This window comes from Pyxicephalus adspersus, chromosome Z (assembly GCF_032062135.1).
Source record: "Pyxicephalus adspersus chromosome Z, UCB_Pads_2.0, whole genome shotgun sequence".
Taxonomy (NCBI): domain Eukaryota; kingdom Metazoa; phylum Chordata; class Amphibia; order Anura; family Pyxicephalidae; genus Pyxicephalus; species Pyxicephalus adspersus.
Genome location: NC_092871.1, coordinates 74946160 through 74974039, shown reverse-complemented (window position 1 = coordinate 74974039; position 27880 = coordinate 74946160). Strand labels below are relative to the sequence as shown.

General features: G+C 35.9%; 1 long non-coding RNA gene across 1 annotated transcript in view; it reads right to left on the bottom strand.

The window, feature by feature from the left end:
- Positions 1-296: 296 nt before the first annotated feature.
- The window catches only part of LOC140343015 (uncharacterized), a 79279-nt gene continuing 51695 nt past the window's right edge, over positions 297-27880 (bottom strand). The window contains exons 2-3 of the long non-coding RNA XR_011923227.1: positions 8622-8712; positions 297-465 (exon numbers count right to left, since the gene is read on the bottom strand). This is a non-coding gene — a long non-coding RNA (uncharacterized lncRNA). The remainder of the gene's footprint in view (positions 466-8621; positions 8713-27880) is intronic.

Sequence of the window (27880 nt, the reverse complement as noted above, 5' to 3'; positions counted from 1 at the left end):
GAGCCAGTAAGACTAACAGGCTTTTTGAGATGCTACTTTGTTGACAGCTGTCCATGCAGATAAACTAAGATTAGGAAGAAATTAGCTGTTCTTCAGTTTCTAATAATATTGTTATCCCTGTAATTTGCTACTGTGCTATATATAATATTTTCTGGTTCTTAGCAATGTTTAGTATCATATTAATACAAGACAACTGCAGGCACTTTTCAACATCTTTACATAATTATGTTGGTGAACATTTAATAACAGAACACACAATTCAGTCCTGAAGTTTATTTTAATCCAAGAACAAAAATGTAATATATTGCAGGTTAGCAATCCTTAGATGTTATAAATGCAATACTTTTCAGACTATATTTCACCTGCTTCTCTGGATAGTAACACACCTCTTTGTTTTAGGAGAATGCTCACTCCTCCACTGTGTCCATGGAGAAGTCATGTAGCAACCCTTAGCAGTTCTTTAACCTGTGAAGAGAGTAGTGTCAAATGGACTAGTAAATTAGCAAATTACAAATTAAAGTATAATTATAGCTCACACATTGTAAACAGATACCTTCATTTCCTTTTGAGATAAAGGTTTAAACCATATGAATATGGCTCAATTTACATCTAGCAAGATATCAATTCTGTGCTTTGTATACTGTGCTGTTGTGCATTGGCAATTCAGTGGAATAGGCTTTCCAACTATCAGAGTACCTATGGGATCCCATGGCAACTCCCCAAATTGTCCTGTGCCAATCTTTCCTTCCATACTGTTAGGTTTAGTGTACATCTCCACCATGTCCCGGCAAATATGGCGGGGGGGGGGGGGGGGTGCACTGCACACTTTTTGGGCTTGCACATGTGTAGTCGGGCAAGCATGTATGGATGCACCTAAATTATACCTTGTGTGCTGCCTGCCCTGACCTTTACATGAACCTAGATTACACTTTGCTTGGCACATGCCTTGACCATTATCTGAACCTGTATTACATATTGCCTGTTGCCTGCCCTGACTGTTGCCTGGACCTGGATTATGCTTTGCCTCGCATTGCCCTGATCTTTGCCTAAACCTAGATTTAGCCTTGTCTGCTGCCTGTGACCTGCCTAGGAATGGCCTAGTACCAACATATAGCAGCACAGGAAAAGAAATGCATGTGGCTTTTTTTACAATGTGATAAGTGCACCATAATACTAGGTAAAATGGTAGTGTCTTCCTGTCAACAAGGTGTGTTGGGCTGTTATTCTTTTACAATATTTTAATTGAAGAGTACAAATAGAATACATTGAGGCAAATAGAAGTACATGAAATTAAATTAAATTCAAAGCCAGGAGCAAAAAAAGGTTCTACAAAAACTGCAACATTGTAGATTTATTTGATTTTTAAATAGGGGCTATGATAGCATTTTCACTTCAGACATAGAATAGATTTATTTGCTTAATACTTACCCTTATTCCCCTCCCCTCTTTCCATAACCCCATTTCCTGTGCTTGTATTTTTTTGTTTTTTTTTATGTCTCTGTTTATCAGAATATAATCTCCAAGGGTTCAAAATTGTATTACCACGTTGGCATATATATGCTGTTTATTTGTCACTCTTTTGTGCATGGTGGCAACACTGGTGGTCCTCTGTCTATGCAACATTGTAAGCCAGAAACACTGTTTTGGTCTTATTTGCTACTAGTAGGTTTGCTATATGGCTTTTCTACTTATATGAATTCCTTGACTATAAGAACTGTGTAGAAGCCTTTGCTTTCTTTTTGTATTTTGTATGTTGTTCTGTTGTTTTTGTTGTTATAACTAATACAATTTATATTTCACAAGAGTCTGTAAAAAACCCCTGAAGAAGCCACAAGGTGAAACACGTCGGGTAAAAGAGATGACTGTCTTAAACTCTACAAAATTTATTTGAGCTGTGTGTTGTCTAGCAATAGTATAAATGTTACTTGCTGTATGTATTTGTTAACTTTCAGAAGTAAAAACCTATTTTTTTTTTTTGCCATAAAGCCCCTTCTTGGGCTTTTGATTCTATCCCCTACATGTAAGTTACGTAAGTTATTCTGGGTTGGCGTCTGATATTTAGTTTGAACTTTATTGGGAAATATGAGTTTTAGTAATCCCTCTGTTCTAACATACTGGCTTAGTATTATTAATAATATTATTATTATTATTATTATTATTATTATTATTAAGAAATAGGATTTATATAGCGCCAACATATTACGCAGCAATATACATTAAATAGGGGTCGCAAACGACAGAGTAATACAGACAGTGATACAGAAGGAGAGGACCCTGCCCTGAAGAGCTTACAATCTAGTGAGTGGGGGAATTACATACAATAGGATGGGAGATATGTAGTGGTGGGAAGTAGTGACGGTTTCAAAAGGCAGAAGAAGATGGGTGGGCAAGTTTGAAAAAATGGGTTTTGAGTGCTCTTTTAAATGAGCAGAAAGTAGGAGCAAGCCGAATAGGACGAGGAAGACCATTCCAGAGAGTCGGGGCAGCTCTAGAGAAGTCGTGTATCCGTGCGTGTGATGAGGTTATGAGTGGGGAAGTCATTAGTAGGTCATTGGAGGAGCGGAGAGAGCGGCTGGGGGAGTACTTTTTTACCAGGTCAGAAATGTAAGTGGGACAATAACTGTGTAGGGATTTGAAAGCAAAGCACAGGAGCTTTAATTTGATTCTAAGGTGAAATGAAAGCCGGTGTAGGAATCTGCAAGGAGATGCAGGGGAGGAGGAGTGGTGGGAAGGATGGATTGCAGTCTGGCTGCAGCATTCATAATAGATTGTAGAGGAGAGAGTCGGGTTAGTGAAATACCAGCAAGAAGGAGGTTACAGTAGTCCAGACGAGAGATGATAAGAGCATGTACAAGGAATTTGGTGGTCTCAGGGGACAGGTAGGGGAGAATTTTGGAGATGTTGCATAGATGAAAGTCACAGGACCTGGAAATGTTCCGAATATGGGGGGTAAATGAGAGGGCAGAGTCAAAAGTGACACCAAGACAACGTGCCTGAGGGGAGGTGTTATTAACAGTTAGAAATTATGTGAGGGGGAGATTTGGAATTTGAGGGGGGGATGATGACGAGTTCTGTTTTATCCAGGTTGAGTTTCAAAAATCGGTCAGACATCCATGATGAGATGACTGACAGTCAGCATGAGACCTTATCCAGGACTGAGGGAGACAGGTCAGGGGTGGACAGATAAATTTGAGTGTCATCAGCATACAGATGGTACTGTAAGCCAAAGGAGGATATGAGACTACCCAGAGAGGAGGTGTACAGAGAATAGAAAACCGGTCCAAGAACTGACCCTTGGGGAACACCAACAGGGAGGAGAGTGGGAGAGGAGGAGTTACCATTGAAAGAAACTTGAGAGGAGCGGTCAGACAGGAAGAAAACCAAGAGAGAGCAGTGTCACTGATACCAATGGAGTGCATGATTTGTATTAGAAGGGGGTGATCAACAGTTTCAAGAGCAGAGGAAAGATCAAGGATTTTTTCACAATGTAAGACTCCTTTTAGGAAATATTTTATGACCTGTAAGTAATGTTTACAAGTGTTCATTAATTATGTAAATGTTGCATTAATCCTGTAATAAATAGTGCATAAACAAACCAAAATTTTTTGAAGCTATAGAACACGTCTTGTGGAGAAGCTGAAGCCCTAAGGAAACAACCTGCACTTCAGAGTGGTTCTGTCATGTCATATACAATATTCACAATATAATAATGTATATATCACCTGGAGAGGAGGCCTCAGGATCTATTTCTCTTTTTGAATAGACCAAAGAGATTATTAGCTGACTAACATGCATTACAGGAGGCTAAGCATATTGAGCACTAATAGACAGCAGGCTAATGCCTTTTGTAAATAGAACATTTAGGTTTGTCTGATTTTCTAAGCCAATTTTAGAAGTTAGTAAAAGTTTTACAAGAAAAACTCAAATTTACAGTTATAGTAATACATAGATTTTTTAAATGAAATTATTTTTAACATTTCTGTATGTAAAAATGCTCACTGACAGCAAGGAATTCTAGCTGCATTCTAGGTCTTTATTAATTGGTTTATAATTTTTAACTAATATTAGTTTTATGTCTTATCAAAAAATCAAATGGTAAAACTTCTTCAAATTATTTTTCTCTGGAATTCCAAAACTGATCTTAGTGGAGTGTGTTTTTACTTCTCACTTAAGGTCCATAAAGCTTTATTTCTGCGTATGCCACTCTATCATCAAAATCTGAGTTCATGCCACATCCTAATATTTCATTTCATTGAAATATAAAACTTAATTACATTTTTAACTTATTCTTTAATTTTTTCCATATACAAAAAGAAAAATCATCAACACAAGACAATCATACGCATTAAAATGACACCTATTACAATGACATCAATTATTAAGTCACTATGCCTTATCTCCATTAGCGTCTGTGAGGTGACTATGTTCTGGCTTTATGGCAAATTAAATTGATTCTTCAACAAGGTGTAGTAAGTGTCATAATTGCTGAATTGAAAATAAGTGATTAAAATATTGCACAGATTATTACACTTTTTTGACATGCCAAGTGATGTGCCTCCATTGTCCTAAGTTATGGTTAAAACATGGATGGGGACATAAAATTTAAGTGACTTTTATTCATGTCAATCCTTTGAGATATAGGTCTTGTATGCCCCACTTTGCTCCTAAACAAGCAGGCATTATAGTCTACGAAATGCATTGAGCCTGTTTTTGGGACATTTGTGATAAATTGAGACTACCAAATGACTGATGTGTTATTTTAATGTGTATGATTGTCTTGTGTTGATGTTTTTTGTTTTCGTATATGTAATAAATTAAAAATATCTATTGTTATGTTTTAAAATTAGACTTTGTGTAGGTTATTTATAATTATGTCCATATGATTCATGAAAAGTTTTTTTTATCTTTCAATAAAGGTGGTTAATCATCTATTTTTGTGGCAGAAACATGTACTGATCAATTGGTCTAAGAGCAGTGTGCCTCAACCTTAACCTTCCCAGTGGAAGTCCCCACTGCAAACTGCTCCATGTTCCAAGTTTAAACACCAGGCCTATTGTACGTTTGTGATGACAACCTTAAAGCATTATGTGTTGAACGGTTATATAGATGTTAAAAGCATCCCAAATACTTTCATTGACCATATAGTTACTATCTGGCCTGGTTGTAGGGATACTATGCACAATGTTGTTACTCTGGATAAAGATAGGAAACCCATTATGCTTCCAGATCTGTTAACTGTTGTTGAGCAGAAGTGAACCTGGAGATTACCTTAATCAATGAACTTGGGAATTGTTAGTCCCGGGTGGTTATGTTGTTTGCAATGACTAAAGATGATGTGCCCTGCCACCCATTGGTGTTCAGTAGACTGTTTTGTAGATTTCAAGTAAAAAATCTATGATATTAATTTAGTTAGCACTTTAATGTTTCAACTACTGGAGGGCAGCAAGACAACTTCTCTATAGGAAACTTTCAGTGCTTAGACGAGATAAGTTGTAGTCAGATAGATATAGATAACTTTCATTTGGTATGCATTTCCTACTGTGCTGAATACTTTATCATCGTTATGTTATTATTGTCTACATGATACAGTGCCCATTCTTTTACTATGTCCACTATTCAGAACAAAGGTGAGCAGTGTCATTCTGCTTTGACAATCCCTATTCAGCATAGCATTTGGGGAAACTGCTATTTGTGAACCGGGGGAGAGTATAGCACCCCTTCAATATAGAGGTCCCTTTAAGATTGAGGGGGTTATGTTTCTAGAATTTGTTCCAGAGTTTTTAGAACATTCCAGACTTTAAGTCTTTCTTGAGAGTGTTGGTTGGCTACCTTCTGCTCTCAGGGAGAGACCTGGTTCTAGTGAGGAAGGAGCCATTCACTATCTAGGTGTGTTTATATGTTGAGCTATGGGTGAGATTGGCATCCATTTAGATGGGCACCTCAAAATGAATAAATGTTTGGATGAAAAGGAGCAAGAGGGAGAGCCACACAATGGGAAACTACAAGCGTAGGGTTACAGGGCAAGATGGCCCTGGAGCCCTGGGGCCTTTGGTCCTGGCTAGACTGGGGTCCAGACTGTGGACAGCTGGGGTAAGATGAGTAAGATTCCTAGCAATGGATGACCAATCTCATGCCAGGGAGAAGCTGCTGAAGAAGTAACCTACAGAAAGGTACTAAGGTACTACTTCAACAGGATCATTTTCACTGCATAAAGCGAGACCCACACCAGAGAAGAGCGCTTCTCATACTACCTAATATTGATAATGTGTTTGAGTAAGAGTATTCACCAGATACTCACCAGACAGTCTTTACTCACTCACTCTTGCTGCCTGATCAGAAGGAAGACCCGGGAAAATTCAGCAGCTCCTGCAGAGGTAAGTTTTACTCCTACATTGCCCCTTAAAATTTGTAGTTTATTCTAGTGCTTCAGGTTTGTAAAGGTGCCTCACACTATTTTTGCAGCTGGGTCTCAACTGCCAGATTTCTGATCTTTGCTACAGAGTAAATCCTGTTTGTTTTGTTTTTAACTGGCGACCTATTTTAGCTACTGTAAACATACTACATGATGTTTTCACAGCTGGACCTCAGTTACCATATTTAGGGTATGAAAGGGTAAATCACGTTGCAAAGATTGTGGCCTATTGTAGATTGTACCACACAACATTTGTAAAGCTGGACCTCAGAGTGTAAATTTCTAATGTTTACTGCAGAGTAAATACCTAATATTGTATTTTGCAGCTCATTCTAGTGTTCCAGCAAAGTAATGGTGCCATAAAATGTTATCAAAGCTTGACTTCAGTGACCACATTTTAAATTTTTGATGGCATAACAATCCTGCATTGTGCCTTGAATTTGTGGTCCATACTGGTGCTGCAGAGCTCAAAATTATACATGGGGCTATTATCTCTTAGATAATAAACTCATGTTTGTTTAAAAATAAAAAGATAAAAGTCTTACCAAAGTGGCCATCCCTCCAGTTTTTGTCCCACTTACATTTCTGACCTGGTAAAAAATACTCCCCCAACGGCTCCCTTCGTTCCTCCAATGACCTACTAATGACTTACTCACTCATAACCTCATCACACGCACGGCTCCAAGACTTTTCTAGAGCTGCCCCAACTCTCTGGAATGGTCTTCCTCGTCCTATTCGGCTTGCTCCTACTTTCTGCTCATTTAAAAGAACACTCAAAATCCATTTTTTCAAACTTGCCTACCCATCTTCCCCTGTCTCCTAACCTCCCTAGCGGTAACCCCGAGAGTGACTCGGGGTAGAAAAAAGTTGCTACAAGTGGTAACCCCGAGCCACTCTCGGGGTTGGAACACCAAGGGAAGGTTAGTAAATAGAGCGCTTACCTGATCCGCCGGGGTCCCATGCCGTCCAGCGCTGCGTTCTCCGTCTTCTATCTTCTTTCTTCTTCCTGCTTCTGCTCCGATGAGTCACCGGGGGAGTTCCCGGTGACGTTGGTGCGTGTGCACGTTCCGGCCGGGCAGGGCGGGAAATTCAAAATCTATTGTATTGCATTCAATACAAAAAAACTGATTTGAATGCAATACATTAGATTTTTATGTGTAAAAGCAGTAAATTGTTTTCAAGAACATTTATTTTACAGTCTGTATAATACTATGAGTATAATAGTATAATATGTATTTTTTTTTAAATAATTTTTTTAATTACATTTTTTTTTAATAATAAATAAATATTATTTAAAAGATTTTTTAATTTATTCAATTTATTGTTTTTAAATGATTTTGTGTTTCAAACTTTATTATACTCATACTATTTATATTATACTGTAAAATAAATTTTTATGAAAAACAATGACATATAAAACCGGAGAGAAATGTACCGCTAGGGAGGGTAAACTCTCACTACTTCCCACCACTACATATCTCCCATCCTATTGTGTGTTACTTCCCCCACCCTCCTAGATTGTAAGCTCTTTGGGGCAGGGTCCTCTTCTCCTCCTGTGTCACTGTCTTTATCAGTCTGTCATTTGCAACCCTTTGTTTTGTACAATGCTGCGTAATATGTTGGCACTTTATAAAGCGATGTAGGTTGAAAGAGGGCTTATTTTTAAAATAGTAGTATGACTTCTTTAGGAACAGTGGAATTTTTTTTCAAAACTGATAGGTTGTTTTAAAGCTGTGATCAGAAACCATAGCCTTCTTGTTTAGGTAACATCCTTATGTCTGTCATGTCCTTATATATGGAAGATCATGTGACAGGGAGTTTTCCATTACCACCACCGGATGGAGTACTACGGAGGTACCAGGTGATCATCTGTTGAACATTCGAGTTTTTTGAGGCAAGGAGACTCAAAAGACTAGATCTGCAGACAAGAAAGCTGACACAGCCTGGCAACCTGAGAATTCAGGGACAAAGCTGACGACTGGACAATGATTCAATTAAGGGGTGCTAACAAGAGCATAGATCTGTGATAGTAGTTAACTGTTTAGTATTCTTCATCCTTAATTAAAAGCGTGCTGGCTATAATTCCATGGGAAGGAGTGGACGCAACTGCAAAGGCTCTATCATGGGATTATGTCAGCAAAAAGTTGGATGCTGCTTGTGCTCTCCCTACGTTATTTCTCTCCAGCTTTTATCCTTGCAGGGTACCTACCTTAGTGGTAAGGAGCATCAACTTTAGGTTGGATGTGTTGGGTTGATAGTTGCCTTGTGTTTTTAAGAGTCGTGGCCTCTTGCCAGGTCACCTATACAAGAAAGTAAAAGAGCCGTTAATCATGGTGCAGTTGAAATATAGGAAGCAGTCTACCATCCTTATGCCACAGCCTTTAATTTATGTGGTTTAGTCTCTTCCAAGGAGGTTTTAGTAGTGTAATTCAATTTTCAGTTTAGGTTTACTATGTTTTGGTTTATGGATATATTAATACTTATTAAACAAACCAAAAATAAAGGTTGTGGCCAATTAAATTCCAGGTTGGTTTGTGATCTATTTATTACAGGCCTACTAGGTAGTTATTGGCTGGCTGGCTATAATCTTATCAAGTATGAAGATTTTCTTGATTGGCCCTCTACAGTTCCTATCTGTGTCAACACTCATTAGTTTCATTTAGAGTTTCAAGCAAGTTTCTGGCAGGCTCCATAAGACTTTACATTGGACTATTTAAATTCATTGAAATTAGGGAAAAGGTACCTGTTGATAACAAAAGGATAAAAAATGATAATCATCTAATCCAGGTGTTTTGTGTCACTTTGGCAGTAAAGCAACCAAACAGTCTAGGAAACCTTGTAAAACCAAACTTGTTTGCCCTTAGATAGATTGTTGGTGAAGCACACATTCAGTCTTCATTTTACATGAAGCATGAATAATCAGCCAGACATTTGTATTGAATAGTACACTGATAGATACAAGTCCCTGAATGTGTTCAGATTGTACAAGTACAACTCACCACCTCTTACGCATCCTAAACTTTAAACTATAAGGTCCTACAAAAAGTTAGGAACTGCAAGATGCATGCTATTACCTTTCTCTTAAAATCTCTCTTCTGAATTTAACGCCTAAACTTGTATCAATATTTGATATCAATATTCTTCATTTGGTACTAATATACACAAACTGCCACCCCTTGTCCAATGAGACTGTCTTAGTAGCCAATCAGTCCATTTACAATAGACATGAAAATGACAGCTGCTGGAGTCTAGACCTGATCCAGGGAAAAAAACGGGACATTAGTTTCTGAAAAACACAAAGCTAAAATTAAAAAGTTTGCATTGTAAAATTTTAGGTATAACTACAGTATTTCACAGGTAGATATTAAGCCTCCAATTGTTCCTTTAAAATTTAGTACAGATCAGCTTTGTGGCTTATATGTGCCACAATACGATCACTCGTATGTGCCTATATAATATAACAATGTTAGTAAGTAAGCATTACCGGACATGAAACCAATAGTCTTGGCCACAGAATTAATTCAATGCTCAAATACACTTCTGAAAAATTCTTTGTGAGCAATCAATCACAAGGTGATATTATTTTCATGCTTGGAGCAAAATCATCCAGCGTTCCAGTCTAGTGCAGAGACTTTTAAGACGTACATTTTTTTATTGACAGCCAACATTAAATTGTGATCCCTACCTAAATTGTAACAGCATGTAAAGCAACATGCTCCTTTGCCACATTATACCACAAACCCTACCCTAGTTAAGTCAAATCAAAAATACTAAATAAGAATCTATAACTGCATTATGCAAAAAAGAAAGACAGGGGGCTGGCCAGCATGGTAATCTGCTTTGTTTCCTGTATGCAAATTAAAAGATGTTACATAGTTAGGTTGAAAAAAGACAAGTCCGTCAAGTACAACCCAAAAATGCCATAGACAGTTGATCGAGATGAAGGCAAAAAAAACTTATCAAGCTTGGCTCAATTTGCTCCAACAGGGGAAAAAATTCCTAAATGATCCTGTGAGGCGATCGGATGTTCCTCGGATCAATAGTCTCTGTTGTCTTTACTTTAAAGTTTTATTACTCAGTTATATTCTGTGCTTATAGAAAATTCTAAAAAAAAATCATCCAGCTTTTTCTTAGCAGTCTATAGAACTTGCTTAAACTACTTTCTGAGGGAGCCTATTCCACATTTTCACAGACCTTACAGTGAAGAATCCCTTCCTTTTTCGGAGATTAAACTTCTTTTCCTCCAGATGCAAAGAGTGCCCTCTTGTCCTTTGTAATTGCCTTAAAGTGAATAATTGAGAAGCTAGTTCTCTTTAAGGATCATTTTATATTTATATAGGGAATAGATGTATAAATTGAAGACAACTGTTTATCAGGACTTTCAAGACCCTCACTGTAGAGCAAATAATGCATTTTAAGGCATCTAGTGGTAAGGCTAAACTAAAATAATATAAGGCTTTGCATTGCACCTGACAACAGAGGATTTTTTGAAGCAATCTGGATATCTTTGAGAATTGAATACCCTATACATCCCACTCTGTCATCAAAAACTGCCTTTACAGCTTTTGCTTGTTCTGGCACTAACAAAATTGGTCCCAATCATTATTGCACATATTAGTAAGCTCTTTCTCACAACATCAGGAGCATTTACAAGTTCTTTGTCATGATCATGGATTGTTCAGATATGCATATAGAGCTGTATTGAAAAGCTTCTGCAGATATGACTTTTACCAGTTAAGATGTTTCTGGACACGTTTTAGATTTGTTACTATTGGAACACAAAAAGAACACACTTGGATGCACTTGCATATATAAGTAAATAGATGTACATACTATTGCCAACAAATCCTTGAATGAGAAATGTCACCTTGTGTTAAAACCTATATTATTAATTAGAAGCTCTTGGGTTTTCTTTAGCTCCCCCAGTTAACTGGTTGGTCCTTTCATGGTTTATGTTGCCCTAATAAATGTTGTTCCATGGATAGGATAAAGGAATATTAATTGGATTTCTGTCTATAATGTGTAGTACACCATTACTTCCATTCTTTTTAAAATAAATGCTTGTGTTTATGTTTCATTTTTTTCACAGAGATCTTAATTACTTAAAAAGAATAAATAAATCACTAAAGTAAAATGAACTTTAATGATGATTAAGATGAAAATGATTATTATAACCACAAACCCTGCCTTATAAACATAGATGTTTCCTAGATAATTGTCACCAATATTATGTAATTGTTCTGCATATCACGAAATGTTCCAATACTAGGTAGCCCATGCAACACTCCAGTGGTACAGGTTTCGCAGTTATGGACCATAATGTATTTTTAGAAAAATTGTACATTTTTTAAATACTAGTAAACTACATGCAAAACACTTCCCACATTACCAACTTTAAAAGTATTTTAAAGATAATTTTAAAAGAATAGGTAGATTTTTTTCTGCTTTCAGAAATACCTACAAAAAAGTATTTTAGATTTGTTGTGTAAAAATCTTGCACCACATCCTCAATTATATACTTATAAATCCACTCTTTGGTGATTGCTAAGACAGTGTGTGTGTGATTATATATACACTCTTTCCATCCAAGGTGACTTATTCTTGCTTTACCCTTTGTGTTCAATTACATAAAAGAAAGAAGCGGGTGAGTGGCATTTCTGTATTCAAATCGATGTGCATAATAATGTTATGTTGTATGTAGTTATTATAAATAAATTGTATATATTTTTCTTAAATATATTAAGAGAAATTCCTTTGCTGTGTTCTTCTGATGTAACTTGAAAGCAAAATGTGTCGAGGACAGGCATAATCTGTAAATGCACATTAAAGATAAGAAGATAAGATAAAAAAAAAGATGTGATTTGTTAAAATAAAAATCAGTTGGTCTGTGTTAAAAAGAATAACACATGTTTTTATGTAATTTAAAAATAAATGGTTATATGCTTTTTCATATTGGTTTGTTTATGTAGTGATTGCTCTGCACTGTAAAAATTCCCACACAAAATTGTTCCTTGGATTTATAGAAATTAGTAACCAAACCACATTCAAAGCTTAACTATTGTCAGATATTAGGGACACTAATAATACAGCAATGTATTCATTATTACATCTTTTTTTTTTTTTTTTTAAATGTAAAAACCTGAGTTTAATGTTGTATCACCCCCTGCAGTCCCTTTACAACAGGGCTGGGGAAAGGTAAAGGCAGCATGAGGAACCAATTATGATGGGAGGAACATGTTGATAGAGGAAGAAAGCTATGATTAAGAGATGATTAAACAGCGGGGTGGGTAGGAGACCTGTACATGTTACTGAACTTCAGGATAGAAGAATCAGATACTCTAATTTGTCAAACAGGACTGTGTTGTGTGGCAGAAATATGTTAACCTCATAACTGGATGGAAAAACACAAATCTTTGGACAGGGAAAGAAGCTACCTTGTATGTATTCCATTTGCTTATTAGCTGCCTGTCTGGAGTGCAGCTTTAATTCTATGTATATAGTCAGGCTGCATAGCATTTTGAGTCAAGCATTGTATTGAATTGGTTAGCATTGGTACCTTGCAGCTCTGGGTCCTACATTATTTTCAATTATACTATGTAAAAATCATACATGTAGGGTTGTGTAAGATCTTGCAATGCACAGAAGAGATTTACAACTACTTTCCATCAGTAAATTTGAATGGCTTTCACTCCATTTTCTCTGGCCCCATTTTGTGTATTACTATGAAAATGAGGGTATCGGAATATGAAATCTCTAAGACTATTTACATCAGTGTTTTAATGTTTCATTGTTTTCTGTAAAGCACTGAAAAACACATATGCAGCAATATTTAGTTAAATAAATGCTGTACTGTTTAAGATAAGCTAGGAATATCTATCTGCTCTAAAAGCCACATAATATTATTATTAACTAGTATTTATACATCGCCAAAATTTTATGCAGCAATTTAAAAAGTGCATAGTCTTGTCACTAATTGTCCCTCAAAGGGCTCACAATCTAATGTCCCTACCATAGTCAAATGTTATTAATACAGTCTAATGTCAGTTTTGGGGGAAGCCAGGTAACCTGAATGCATATTTTTTGAACGTGGGAAGAAACTAGAGTACCCTGTGGAAACCCACGCAAACACTGGTAGAAAATGCAATTTCCATGCAGATAGTGTCCTGGCTAACCTCTGGACTACGTTTTTTTTTATGTTTAGTTTTTGTCCTACCTTACCCTGGAGGCCAAAACGCTCATTTACTAATGTTAGAGAACGTTCACTTAGGTTGAATCAACTTTACATCTAATATAATACATATGAAAAATAAATTTTAGTTTTTTCAAATATACATAACTGTTTAGTAAAAGAGAGCATAACTTTGGCAAAATGTCTAAAAATTATTTATCTTCTTATGATATTAATATGATTATCATTCTTACTTTGCAGGGGCACCAAATTTTGTTTTGGATAAAGTTGGGAAGGACTAGACCCTCTGAGGATTTTTAACTACTATCTGTGAGGCAACATTTCTACAAGCAACATAGACAGAAATACCTTTTTTATCATGAAGTGAACCTTTCCTTGTCCCACTTTACTGATAGTGCCTCCCACTCCAACACATATAGTTTGTATAAAAATGTAAAAATAATGTTTGTACAAAAAATGTAAAAATTAATACCTTGGTCCCAGCTTCCAAGACAGCCAGGAGGTGCAAATAATGTCTCTGTGCTTCATCATGGTCTCCCAGGAAAGATGGGCACTCAATATCATTTAAAATGCACTGATTAAATTGGCTGGAAGTTTTTTGGAGGACATCTCCTCCTAAAAGTGTCCAAATGTAACTATTTTTTCATGTTTTGTAATTTCATTTTTAGTTACCTTTTTCACGCTATTTGTGCTTTGGGTTTAAGGGACTGGAAATAAGGGCTTGCTCCTTATGCATAGCTAGGCATCCAGGATGGTTTTCAGGCAAAAACCCTGTTTTTGCAGATGCTAATGCAGGCATGTGCTTTAAGCTTCCAGAAAACCTCATGGAAATGCTGTTGCCTGTCAAATGAAGGCTAATGAACGGACCTATATTGTCCATAGTTTCTGTCTTTTGTTAGCGTTTTTGAGCAGTAAAACCATTCAAAAACAATTGAAAAAACCTCAAGTCTGAACAAGCCCTTTTTCATGGAGGGTCTACTGTAATGATCAGCCAAATATTATACATGCAAATAGGAGGACATTTTCTGGAAGAGCTTTAAGAAGATTAAAAACTAATTGTCCAGATGTCCCCCTATATACCAAAACACAGAATCTTCTTAGATTTTTACCACCAGAAAATAATTCCTTTTTACTATTATCATCCAAATATTTTTGCAATCTTAAAAAATGTACTGCCTAATTTTTTGTTCTTTGTCTTCCAGCAGAGATTATACCATTCTGTTCATATGCTTTTTACAGAAAGCATGGAAAGTACATTTTCTTTGGCAACCATAGATAATGTAGGGACTGAATACTGAACTACCATGGATGCAAAAAGCTAAATATGGTGGGAGGGTGTTTTTTTACTGGGAGATGTATGCATGCCCCTTAACTACACTGTCAAAAAAGTACTTTGCTATTGTTAATATTTTTTTTTTGTTTAAATAAAATATACATTTTATTGTTTAAAGCAGCATAATGCAGGTTAAAAAATGTTTTCAATTTGACTTGAAACGTCTGTAAAGTATTTAAATAACTCAGTAATTTTTAATTTTAAAATTTTTCAAAAATTTCATCTGAAATTTAAAAAAAATCAAAAACTGAATGATTGTTATTTTGGTCAATTATTCAAAATTAAATAGTTGTTACAAGTCAAAATTATCCATGTGAATTGTAAACTTCTTAAAATGATATCACTTTCTTTTCTAACTACAAACAATTACCATGAAAGATCTTTGCAATTACAAAATGAAAATTGTTGCCTATGTGTTACCAAGATGCTTTCACATAACCTAACAACCTTGTTATATTTTATGGGCCAAAAAACTCATTTTGTACGAGATCTAAAGGAGGGTATATTTGTCTGTATGTACTCCAGAAAGAAAACGGTCCATGATATAAACACCTTTAAGTATTTGTGGTAGGAGGTTTCATGTAAATTCCCATTCCTTTTTGATTTTCACCACACTTTGCTTGCAAAACACACACAATGCCATTCTTTATTTGCAAAGTGAAAAAATAAAGGTCTGGTTTTGTTATTTTAACATTTAAATTTTTTTTCAGTCTTTTAACATCCTTCAATATGTCCTGTTAGGTCTTTTCACAGCCAGCCTAAAATCGAACTCATAAATTCAAACCAAAGTACGTTAGTAATTGGAGCCCCGAATCCTGGGTGCCTTTGATCTAATTTATTGGAAACGTTTGAATTTAAGCTACATAGTTTCTCTCCTATTGTTAAAATGAATTAGTTTTGTGTATCCCAAATTATTTGGAACAGCTTATAGGAAAAATATTAGAAGTTTAGCTATAATCTATATGCTTTCAATTACCACCCTAGCATTTTCTGTGTCCCAATAGCAATACCATTTTAATCTGCTAGATGGTGTCCAGGATTTTTTTTTTTACAAAAGAGTTTCTTAAAAGAGTTTAATGTGTCTCACTAGCTTTTAGGAAGTTAAAATGGCACTAGGGTACTTTTTTTTTGAAGTATGAAAGAATTTTTCCTTCACCTTCACCCATATAAACTCAACAATGAAGAATATTTGGGTGCTCTGTTCATATATCACAGAGCCAGCAGGTGAAATGAAAAATGTAGGGCTCCAGGTAACGTATACTGATTAATGTGTGTTATATGTGGACTCAAATCCTGCATTTTGATGAAATATGTTTGCTACTTTTTATATATTTTATTTATTTTAACTACTATCACTGTGTTTCTATATCACCCATTTTTGCATTTGTAAAGTGAAGTTACAATGATATATTTGAGAACATAATTTATTATTGAATACAACTATACTAATAGAACCATATATTGCATATATGAAGAAAAGTAATATCCATTCAATAAGCTTCTTTTACCTTATACAAAAGTTTGAAAGGGTTTCAATAGATGACAGATAAGAGTTTGAATCTATTTTGAGAAAAGTGGGATTTTAGATGCCTTTATTATCAACCTAAGAAAAACATGCATCTCAAGAAAAGTTCAATAAATATTTTGTTTAACACAACAATATTATTATTATTGAATAATTACTAAATTTTTTAAATGTTTTGCTTCCTTTTTTGTTTGTTGTTTTTTCTTTGTCTGTTTTATTCCTGCTTATATTGTCAGCCTGCAAACCCAGTAAGCATAACCTAATAATTTGAAGTTTCTTTACACTCATTACATGAGTGTAAAAATAGCCCTCATTTGTTTATATATATATATATATATATATATATATATATATATTTATATATTTATTTACAGAGCGTGTATTTTTATGTTTCTTTTACATACAGGACACATGCTTTCTTGGGGTCACATTAGAGTTATTTGCAGCATAGGTAGACCACAAATAGTGTCCTTATTAGACTACAAATTCAAGAATGATTTACAAAACTCAATTATAGCTTACTCTAGGCTGAAGAAAACAAACATATAAAACAGGTTTAAAAATACACATACTATACCACCACCCTCCACTTACAGAACAGGTTGGTTTAAGGCTTAGAAATCTCTGTGATTTTGGTAGCCCTTGCCTAATATTATGTGAATATGTAACACTTTATTGGGGTGCTCATATTTTTTCCCTAAATTTTCCCTAATTTTATAAAAATATATATTATATGAACAAAGATTTTGATTTTTTTTGTGTAAAAATAGGTGCCTGTTACAGTGATATCTGTGCTCAGATGTTAGAATATCAAAAGTCAGAAAGGTAGTTATAATCAACTCTTTTTCTGTTCTTTATACATTTTGTTGTTTTTTTATTTTTAGTTGATTAGATAAATAATTGTGATTTAATGGCTTTGTGGAAGTACAAGTTACAGAAGCCACAAGGTACTAAACATCAATGCACTTTGAGTTGTGGCTTTTCAATTAGATCTAGCTTTAATGTTGTAAAAATACATCTTTTCAGATTAGCTAAATTGAGCCTTTAGATAGCAGAAAGAATATGTCTAAAACATGATAAAATTCCTCAACAAAGTTTAGGACTAGTTCTTTTAAATAACAATTTATCATAATTTTGTACATAATTTTGTATTTGAAAGAAACAATTTCTCCAAAAATACACATATCACATGGCTAAGTTTGAATTGTAACTGTAGCTGATATTTTTAAATCTCCTTTTTCATTCACTGTCGAATAAATTTCTGTGTTTGGAAAAGCACAACTTTAGGAGGTGATCTTTTTTTGCAACAAAGTTTTAACCACAGGGTAGGAAACCATAAATGTCAGTGTTTAGTTGTACAAACAAAGTTTATGATTAGCTTGGTGGGATAAACACAGGTTTTAGCTCTCCTGCTCAGTTTATCTGCTATTGAAGGGTGTTTGGACCCTGGAAATGGCAGTTAGTCCTTATTTACATTACTTTAGTTTAATCTAAAGTTGCTACATGTCTGTAACTTATTTGGATTACAATAAATTTTTTTGAGGGTGAATATAATTTTTTATTCCTGTTGCTGATTTTAAAATATTTTTTATATATATATTTTGTTTCTGTAAAACGTTAACAACTTCCTTCAATCTGATTACCTTTATATAATACGTGAAATGGCATATATCAAGCTCTTTCCTTTCTCATCATTCCTACCTATGGGAATTTCATTAATATTGTAAAAAACAAATGGTTACAATGCAGAAAAAAAAATTAAAAGTCTAAAAACAGTTAGAAACTGAATTGTTTAGGTTGAATTTTTTGATAATTGTGTGACAATATCTAAATTACTAAATTAGCAAAAAAAATCCTATTTTTATGGTTTAATAGACCTAAATAATAATCGTTTTAATAGACCTAAATAATAATAGAACAGACATTTGCTTTGCTAATATAGCTAAACACATTGCCTGCTACATGGTTAGTGATTTGAAAACTTAAAAAAGTTATGTACTTTTAAATGGTTAGTGTACATGTTTTAAAAGCAAATATTAAATAAACATTTTAAATTACTAGAACAACTAAATATATAAAAATATTATCAAATTTTATGCATTTTTTAATCACATATATATATAGAATGGTTGACTGTTTAATCTGGTTATTCTGAGTAAAACACATTTTTATGTTTTTAACAAGTGTGTGTGTATATAAAAAACAATTCTAAACTCCCTTCTTTCTAGAACCTACCCCAGTATACTAGCATACCTGCTCCCATTTTACACCCAAATTATCCATGTTGCCATTCATATTGCCTCTTCATATCACTTTTTCACAGATATTTACCTATAAAATACAAATATGTTTGACTAGAAAACCAATATTTATAGATTAGGCTTTATGACTATAAATTATGACTTTTGTGTCTTTTTATAATGGCTGTTTTATATTTTCCACAGATTACACAAACAAACATACATATCTACAGTATGGTATGTACTTGTATGTATTCTGTATGTATAGACTGACAAATTATGAACTTGTGCATAATATATGGGTAAATATTTGTACACGCACCTCAGGTCATATATAAATAGTAGAGAGTAGGCTGGTCACCGACTGTGTAAATAATGAGCTTTACATGCAAAAGAAGACTGAAGGGGGCAGAGCATGATTGCTCTAAATGAAAGGCTATTTGTAAATACAGCCCCCAGGAACACTGCACCTGGTACTTTTCTTGTGTTATGTTAAAAATTCGAGAATCACATCACAGGCAGAAGGCAACACATAAAGAGAGATACAGAAGAGCAGACCTTCCAATCACATTCTCTAGTTTAATATCCCTCAGGACTATTCTCCAAAAATACAGAATAGTCTTTTCTTGCCAAAGATCAGTGTGTCTGATAGAAAACTGCTAAGGATATTGAACCATGCAGGCCATACAAGGAAAAGCTAGTATTTTTGTAGCACTAATTTTAAGAAAGCATGGTTTGTACAGCATGACCCAGGCACGTATATCCCTACGTTTTTCATTATACCTAAATATCTTCCAGACATCCATTACAAGTGGCATAGTTTAATTTGGTAATAGGAGCAAAGTAATTTGGTAATCAATCTGAACGTTCTCTAAATCTTGACCTTAAGATGCTAGATGTAGCTTGATGCTAACTCATAAACATATGGTTGAAGTTATTAACGGAGCTAGGAATCTTCACACAATAGTTTTTGTGACTGTTCACTTGCATTATCAATTCATGTGTAGATTAAATAAGTAAACAGAAATGTGCTATTCACATGAAGGTAAATTAAAATTCTAGTCAATTTGTGTTAGGATTTCCAACAGTTCAGTAAATCACTCTTGTACTGTTCACTCCCTTAGCAAATGTTACAGTTTAGTAAATACTTTTGGTGTTTCTGAACAAGAAAAAAAAGCAAGTATAAAGCACACTCCTACCATTCAATACATGTTGAACATGTTGTCTTCTCAGCTATTCCTTGCTTAGGTGCCATTAGCATCTTTAGCTCCTTCACCTACAGTATATAGCACCTGGGTATTGGGAGTTGCAAGCATTCATGTTGCCAACAAATATAATAGCTAATTAAAAATGCTCAGTAAATTCCTGTTTGAGCTAAAAACTTTATGTGACAGTGCTAGCCAAGCAAACTTTTTCAGTACTCCCAGGCTACACTACAGAACACCTCCTCCTACATCCTAATTATAAATAGGGAATGTGTTCTGTAGTCCCAAAAGAAATACATGGGGCTTGTAAAACCTAGGATTTCAGTGTAGCAGAAAGAAAATTGTAATTTTTAAGTTAGGCACTCACTATATTTCTGATTCAGGATCAGAATGGTATTTTTCTGTACTTGTAGTTTTTTTAAAGAGATAAAATGTGAAAATGTGCAGAGATGTACTTAATTTTTTTGCACTTTAAAGTGTAAGCAAAGGCATATATTTTTAGTTTTGGATTCAATGAGACATTTTAAGACTTTCAGATATTTTCCAACTTTCTATGTTCTCGTTGTGTATCTCCACCCTATTTGCCGTCAATATCCCCCATACAGAAAAAAGCGTAAGTCTACATTTTGACCCAAAAGGTGAGGGTAAACCTTCTAATTAGGGCAAATTTTTTAACAATGGTCGAATAGCCCATTCATACCATAGTGCTGAAGTAATGTGGTGTGTCGCACATTGACAATAGTCACGTTCAGGCTGTTCATTTATTTGAATAGGTTGCTTAACACATCAAAAAAGGCGCATCTGGCATTTTTTTTTCCAGCACATTACAACATTAGTGTGTTGCACTGTGCTACTACACATATCTTTTGGCAAGGTTATTGCACCAAGGTATATCACCCGAATACTTTGGTATGTTACTGAGTTATGGCGATGTACATGTTATGTTGTGAACAGTTCATGAGAAGGCATTTTTCTCACTTTATAATCCTACTTTCCTTTGTTTTTTCAAGGAAAAAAGTAAAGGGCTACCATGCAGGATACAGACAGCAAACAAAAATAAATATTTTGAATATTTATTTTAAGTATAAAAAAATAATTTAAAATCCCCTAAATAAGGTCAGTATTTATTTTTACTATATTTGTTTAATACCTCTTTCTAATTAAGTTTCCTTTTCTGATATTCACCTAAAGCATGCTAAAAAAAATTACAATGTGTATTATATTTCACACTTACTTTTTTGAGCAATGCAGTGCCTAAGGATTTAGCACTCCAGCCAGTGGGGAAACTACCATTATAGCAGTCAATGTGACTGCTTTGGGGATTGAATGGGGGCAAACTCAAGTCATATAGTAGCCAAAAGGAATATGGTGGTAGCTCCTGGCTGACCCCATCCAGATCTTCATTAGAGTAAGACCTGCACTAATGAAAGTCTGGATGGGGTCAGGACCCTTGAAGGATTTGACAATTCCCTTGATTATCACTGTTACTTGTAAACACAGATGTAGGCAGAGTAGGACTTCTCCTGCTGCACTCTGCAATACCCGTTGTCTGTCAAAGCTGCAGAGAAAGCAGATCTTTCAATACTTTTACTGCTGTTTTCTGAATTTACAAATCACAGTGTGCATTTACAAATCACTACGTGAGTTGTCAAATTATGTGAAGGTCTTACATATTTTGAGGTCTGGATAGTGCTGGGAGGCCCAGAACAGGAGATCATCTGCCCAAATCCTGTGTGGATCTTGCACTAATGAAGATCTGGATGGGGTTAGGTAGCCCAGAGCAGGTGTTCTTGCACCTGTATTTGATCTTGTGTGGGTCCTATATTGATGGAGGTCCAGATTAAATCAGTCTAAGCAGAAGTTATCCACATTTAAAGTGTTATGTTATTATTGTGTGCTGTAGGTATCTTTTGCTACAATACCTTTTTTTTTAATTTGCTGTACATTCCCTATTCCACAATTCATCATTCAATATAACATGCTCTCCCATGCTTCACACCATGTTCTACATATCCTTATTTCACAATGCTTAATTTCATATACCATTCTGTATTTTGTTTCTTTAAATATATTTTTATTTGAAAAGTAGTTTACCAACTGTAAAAGCAAGAATAAAACAATCCAAACAACCAACAATTTAGGAATATCACATGGTCTTATGTAAGAAAAATGGTTAGGAGGAAAGTAGGAAAATGATTCAGAAAGAGCAATTGTTGTTAATGGCCGCAGGGTCATGAAAGTATTGTAAATGCATAAACATGCAAAACTGTAAACAAACATAAAACAGAATATACAAGCTTTGAAAAAAAGATAGGAAGAAAAATAAATATGATAAAAAAATAAAGCATTTGAACTACTTTTGCCATATTCCTCCAGATACCCACTCTACCAACCCACTCTATTACCTACTCGATTACTAGCATTTGCTGTTGCAGTTCTGTCCCATTTGACAGCATAGGCGGGGAGGTAATTATTGGAATTACCAGATGGATGTATAAGTAAAAAATAACTTTAGAGTAAATAAGGATTAGAGATTTATTTATTTAAAAAAAGTATTAGGTCTACAGTTACTTGCAAGGTGAAATAATACTTGTTAATATATAATAGTTAAAGCTCAGGCAGTGGAATGTCATAGTTATTTTAGGTGTTAAAGGGAACAAAATGCACCATGTTTCTAAGGACTTGAAAAAGAAGTAAGTTGATTTATCTTTTGGATCCATCATCCAAATACAGGAGTAGCAAAGATACCCAGGGGGAAAAAGAGTGATGATTTAGAAAGTATGGTAAGTTTCATTAGGAGACCTAATTATCTCCCAGACAGAGGGGAGACATTGGGTGGGAGTGTCCCAGATTGTGTGGTTATTTCCATTGGTTGGTGTGTCTATCGCCTAGTTCTCCATCAGGTCCAGAGGGGAGGTCTCCTTGCATGGGGACTTGTATATTATACCAAGTGTGGCATCAATTAAGTGTTCTTCTTCTTTCTTTTTCACCCTCAACTCGCAGCCATGTCTCATGTTGTAGGGAACCTCTATAATACTACTAGCACTTGTAAAAGCTGCCCAACTACGGGGAATCACAATTCAGCTTGGGGAGTCGCTGGAATAACTCTAGAGGGAAGGACGTTGCCAACAGTTGATATCGTTACGTTTGGTGGCAACAGTAACGATAGATGTCCTGTCACAATTCAGCTTGGGGAATTGCTGGAGTAACTCTACAGGGCCACCCGGGACTAGGGGGAAGGATGTCGCCAACGAATGATATCGTTACATGTAGGTTAGTGATAAAACCTGCAGGGCCCTTGTCTGGTGCCAGTGTTCATCAGACCCCAGTTTCCCAATTTAACATCTTCACCTACAGCAACTCTTGGGAGGAGGCCATACACAAGTAATCAGTCCACCAAACAAGGTATCCAAGTTTAAAGACAAAGCACAGTTGGAGTCACAGGCAAAGGTCAGCTCAGGCAACATAGAATTACAGGGGCAGGAAACAGGCAGGGTTCCCAACAGTAAATCCAAAAGATAAACACCAGCAGCAGGTTGGCCAAGCTTGATGCAACAGGCAAATGGTGACACTATCATCACAGGGAGAGGGACTAATCAGCTCCTAAAACTCCCCTCAGCTGTGCACAGCCTCAGAGAATGTGTTGGGGATGCTGAGAAGGTATTTCAGGCCGCATAGCTAAAGGGAAGCAGGAGATGATGTGAGCTCCTTACTTCTGAAAGCAACACTGCCAGACAAAATAAACTGGGTGTGATATGATGCAGTGGCATATGCCTCTCCTAACAAAATCTAAGCTTCAACAATAGAACTGCTGCGGTCAGTTAACCCGAACAACACATTTTAGCCAACAATTAATTTATGTCCATATTATTCAATTGGTAAGGTAAAAGGTAGCACAAATTGTGATATAAGTTTAGTAAATATACACATCATCTGAATCTGAAAATATTCCCCAGATCATTACATTGCCACCAACCTGAACCAGACATGATGGATCTTTGCTTTCATGTTCTTGACACCAATTTCTGACCCTACCATCTGGATGATGCAGCGGAAATCAAGACTCATCAGACCAGGCAATTTTTTCCAAATCAGAGTATGGCCCCCTGCTTCTGTAGCACATGTGTTTCAGGTTGCAAAGTACTGCCTTCAAGGATGCTCTTTTTCATACCTTGTAACAAGTGAATATTTGAGTTACTATTGCTTTTCGTCAGCCTAAACCAGTCTGGCCACTCTCCTCTGACCTTTGGCATCAACAGGGCATTTTCACCAAGAGAACCGCTGCTCATTGGAGGTCTTTTTTTTTTTTGGACCATTCTCTGCAAACTCTAGAAATGATTGTGCATTAAAATCCCAAAAGGTCAGCAGTCTCTGAAATACTCAAACTAACTCACTTGGCGTTAATAGCTATGCCACATTCAAAGTCATGTAAATCACCTTTTCCCCAATCCAATGCTTGCTTTTCACTTCAGCAGGTCATCTTGACCATGTCTAAGTGCATTGAGTTTTGATTTTTTATGCAGTGCTGTACATCAAATAAGGGTAGAAAATGACAAATTCAAATAATGACACAGGAGGAAGAGAGGACCCTGTCCAGGAGAGCTTACAGGAGGAGTGGGGGGAAGCACACAATAGGGGGATATGGAGTGGTGAGCGAGTAGGAGCAACCAAGCCAAATAGGAGAATAGGAAAGTTCCAGAGAGTGGGTGCAGCTCTAAAAAAAGTCTTGGAGCCATGCAGGTGGCAAGGTTATGAGTAAGGAATTCACTAGTAAGTCATTGGAGGAGCGAAGAGAGTTCCAGTAGTCAAGGACTAGGATTTTGGTGGTCTCTGGATAGGTAGGGGTGTATTTTGGAGATTATTATTTTTTTTAATTTGGTAGGCTCAAAACTGATGTCAGTTTGCTGAAAAGTTTTCTTTTTAAAAAAAAAACAATAGAGCTAGACTTATTTTATGGGTATCTCCAGTTTCTGTTAAAAAAATACATCTAAGCATGCAGGAAATCTGAAACATCATCAGACAGAAGCAGCTAGAGAAGTTGGGCCATTTTACAAAGATCAAGCTTTTATTAATTTTGTTGCAGACCACCTTTTCACCTGGAATTATTAAATTTATTAGGAAATCTCACCATATTTTTGTAGCATCCTTTTCTGACATACTTTTGATGTTGTCCATTAAGTCTACAGCAGATGTGTTAATATCCCTACTTCAGTGCAGAAATTTTGAATTGTATATAATGTTCATAGCTTGCAGGAGGTAGGAAAAATCTATTGCTTTTTGTAACATGAAGTTTTAGTGACATGTTCTGAAAAAAGTAAACACTTCTGATTTGCGATCCACCATACGTAATTGACATGATTTTTCTGAAATTATTTTAAGTTTATGTTTAAATTACTTTCACTTTTGAATGTTTTTGCTTTTTTCACAGTATGAGCTGCCTTAGGATTCCCACACATTATACACTATGTTACTGCAAATGTGTAATACAACATGTTACTGTTGGCTCATTCATTAACACAGAAAAAATCACTCATGGCCCTTTTTGCAATGTAACACTGGATGTGTGTTATTGAGTGCTGCAGTAAGGTGGTATTTGCCTGCTACTGCAACAGCACATTGGCATGTCTTTAAAATCAACAAGATCACAATGCCCTGCGCCACAGTGCAATTGTTACCAAACTGGTTATGTGTGGTAAAATGCAGATGACTAGGCTTTTAAAGTTTTGATTAATGTAGCATATGAGGGAGATGTATTTACTAGTAAACTGCAGCTTACTTTGCAGTAAACCATTATAACAATACAATTAATGCACAACAAACTTCCTTTTCTTAACCTCCCGACCGTTACGCCCGACCTTCGTACGGGCTAAAAAAAGTTGCTGTTTTGGTTAACCCCGAGATTTTCCGTAAATTAAAATCCCCACTTACCTGGTCCCGCTGTGCTCATCCAGCGTCGTGTTCGTGTTCCAGCGTCGTCCTCCGTCGATCGTCGTCCGTCGATCTCCCTCTCCAGCGTCGGGTGCCTTCTCATATACCAGCGGGACAGGTAAGAAGCCGGCCGGCATCTTGTGTTCCGCCGGCCGGCATCTTACCTGGTCCCGCTGATCGTCCGGTGTCGTTCTTGGTCCAGCGCCGGGTGCCTTCTGAAACGAGAAGCTGTCCGGCGGAGAAAAAAAAGCCGCTCGGCTTCTCCCTGCGTGCGTGATGACGTCGGCGTGTGTGCGGGAAATTTAAATTTAAACTCATTCATTCATTTTGTATTGGATTCAATACAAACTCCTGTATCCAATCCAATACAAAATAATTAAAATAAATACAAAGTGTGTAATCGGTAAATTCAAACTCTCATTTTGTATTGGATTGAATACAAACTCCTGTATCCAATCCAATACAAAATAATACAAAATAAATACAAAGTATATAACTGGTAAATTCAAATTCATATTTTGTATTGGATTGGATACAAACTCGTGTTTTTGATTTGTTTATGTAGTCATGTTTAAGCTGATTTTTGTGTTTTTCCTTTAATTTTATTAAAAGTATTTTTTTTTTATATGATTGTGTGTTTCAAACATTTTTTATATTCATAATATCTACTAGACCCTTATTCGGACATATTTCTGTAAGTTACAGGTCTACAATTTAAAAAAAAAATATCATGAAAAACAGTGGAACACTGGTACAGAAATCTAGACCTCAGTGTAACGCTCAGGTGGTTAAGCATAAAATTAAAAAACAATTTTCATTAACATTACAAACTTTGCCTAATACAGTCTTTTTTTGTCTGGAAGTATTTCTAAAGCCAAAATGTTTTTTTACCCCTTGAGATAAAGAAAATGTGTCCCAATTGGAAAACCTTCCCTCTATCAGGGCTGGTCTTTGGGGTGTGTGACCTATGCAGACACACAAAGTGCACTCACCCTTTCTTATAAAGGTGAAACTGCTAGCCAAAATAGTAAATAACTGGGAGGTATTGGCCCTATTTCCACAGTTGCTATGTTTTCTGTTTGGCTAGTGGTCTATAGCTGCATCTTTTGACATAACCTATTGTTTTACACACTGTTAACTTTTTCTGACCTGGTCTAGATGATGTTGTGTCATGTCATGCCATATTGACAGGGGCTATGGATTGCTCAATGGTGGTGTGAGCCTTAAGAAGGGCCATGGCGCAGGGGTTTTCTCCAGAGCCTCTAGAGGAGAGGGTGTGCTGCAGAATGTTACCAGGTTGCAGCATTTGGGCACACCAGGGTGGGAAGAAGAATGTGGGTCACAGAATCAGTGAGCAAGACAGTATTAAATAAGAGTCGGGGTCGAGGCAGGCAGCATACAGACAAGGTCAGAAACAGAGCTGGGGTTTAAGAACCAGACAGGGTCTGAGAAACAAAGGTGACATGGAGGTCGCTGAAGACATAGAGGAAGACAGGAGACACAGAAAGACACTGGGGGAACTGAAATAGCAATGCAGGAAATGCACAGGTAACAGGAAGGGAAACAATAAACTGGACAACTAGGGCTACAACAGAAGCTGGACCAGGAAACACCTAGTTCTGAAGCTTCTGGAGGAATTATGCTGCCTGCTGGGGAGCTAATTGAACAGTCTTCTATTACTGAGACAATTTTCTAGGTCTTTTAGGAATGTGAAAAATTTTCTTAATAGGCTTTTATAGGAATTGAATGTATTGCTTCTGATGGGGAAAATGAGGCATAGGAATTAAAAACATTTTGCAAGTGAAATTTTTTATATCAATTTATGCAGCAAAACGAACAACCCACTTCATTTTAATATGAGCCTTCTGGATAATTTGGCAGGCACCTATGGCTGGTCATGTTTTTTTGTTGGATAGTGCTGATAAACTATGATTTAAGTATTAGTAAGTTCAGTTCAAGAAGAGTTTGTGATGGGTTTCCTATATCTATAGCAGAGATTTTATCTGTTTTTTAATCCATATTAGCCAATGTCTACCAACTCCCCTAAA